Genomic DNA, 1,793 nt, shown 5'->3' on the forward strand with positions numbered 1-1,793 from the left:
AAATTACATAATACATTTAAAAGCTACAAAAGATAGTGTTTCTGTCTTAAAGCACTCTACAAACAGGCACATAGTTATTTTTTGCAGTGCATTGCAAGCCCTGATTGACTGAAGCAGTAAAATCTTCAGCCAATCAGGGCACAGAGCACTGTCAAGCCCCATACACACTATCAGTTTTCCTGCAGGTTTTCTCTTCAGGTTTACCAAAACCATCTAATATGAGGTCAAACCTCAAGAGTTTCAATTTGTATGCAATCAGGCAGGCCCTTGCACTACATGGTTTTGGTAAACCTGAAGAGAAAACCTGCAGGAAAACTGATAGTGTGTATGGGGCTTCAGAGTCATGATTGGACATTGTCATCATGACTTTATCCAATCATGGCTTATTCCCGCCCCACAGTATAAAAGTATTTTTTCAATGGCAGTGATTTTCAGTGTGATTTTGGTGTGGAGAGAGACAGGGCTCTGTTCAGTGCTATTAGTTAGTTGGTGTGCTATACTGTGCTATTTTGCTTCAATTGTCAGTGTAGAATATTAGTTTAGTTTCAGTCTAGGGCAGAGACCCTCAAACTACGGTCCTCAAGCTGTTGTAGAACTACACATCCCATGAGGCATTGTAACACACTGACATTCACAGACATGACTGGGCATGATGGGAATTGTAGTTCGTGAACAACTGGAGGGCCGTAGTTTGAAGACCCATGATCTAGGGATAGTTACCTGGCAGGGGAGACACCATGATCATGAAGGTAGTTCTCCCAGGGCAAGGCTCGGCCATTGCACTCTGGCCGTGCTGATCGTGGTGTCTTCCCTGTCGCTTCTCGGCCTTTTGGCTAAGATCAGGTGTGGTATCTGTTCTTATCAGTTGTCAGCGGAGCGCTGAAGCACCTCCTACATGGGGAGGGTGGATGCAATCCAATGACGTCATTGCACCTGGAAGGATGGTTTCAGCAGGGACTACGCTGTGCTGCCCAGATACTGGGGGCCGGCCCATGGTCGAATCTGAGCCATCTGGAAGGGTGCTCCTGGTGAGGATGGGTGCTGCACTGGTCTGGTCTTTTTGCCGAGTTCTAGTCTGGCCTTCTGGCTGGCTGGTGTAAGTGCTATCTCTGTCAGCGATCCGGTTGGAGGAGCTGGTAATGCCCTGTGGTAAGACGGGGTAGGACCATGCAAATCCGCCGGGTTGACGGAGGGTCTGGAAGGGCTAGTATTGGTGGAGGCTGCTACCTGAGAGGCAGTTCTCCCTAAGAAAACCTTGAAGGGCTCTCTAGCTGGCAGAGGTGGAGGGCTGCACTGGCTGGTCGGGGGGTTGGATATGGAACGAAAAGCCTATGGTGCATGTGCCCCTGGAGTGGCAGTCCAGGGGTGTCTGAGAATCACTGTGTGTGAGGGACACTTTGATTTAAGGATACCACGGTCACTGCACCAGCTACACGCTTTTTTTATCACCTGCCTCCTGGGCCGGGCCTTTTGGCTAGGAGCGGAGGAATTTTTTATTCCTGGCGGAGGGCCTGGTCATTGTTGAACACAATGACCACTTCTTTCACTCTCCTCTTCACTGTCCCTTTCCCCCACTTTCTTTTATCTAAGCCTATGTTTGTCACGTTTTTGTCTTATTTTTGTTTGTGCACGTTTTGTTCACTGTGAGATTATTAGGGTGCCAGTCCTCGGGCCAGCCCTGAACGTCTTGGGAGTGGGTGGACATTGCCTTCTGGCTTAGTTCACTTGCTCTCATGGGGTCTCCCTTCGGGGGAGCCCCACCTAGTACTGGGAGGGTTCTGTTTCGGCAGTCC

The 1,793-nt window shown here is 49.3% G+C and overlaps 1 pseudogene; it reads left to right on the forward strand.

Annotated features, from left to right (window-relative positions):
• Positions 1 to 712: 712 nt before the first annotated feature.
• Positions 713 to 889, forward strand: LOC120929849 (annotated as a pseudogene).
• The last annotated feature ends 904 nt before the right edge of the window (positions 890 to 1,793 follow it).

This window comes from Rana temporaria, chromosome 2 (assembly GCF_905171775.1).
Source record: "Rana temporaria chromosome 2, aRanTem1.1, whole genome shotgun sequence".
In the NCBI taxonomy this organism is placed as follows: Eukaryota; Metazoa; Chordata; class Amphibia; order Anura; family Ranidae; genus Rana; species Rana temporaria.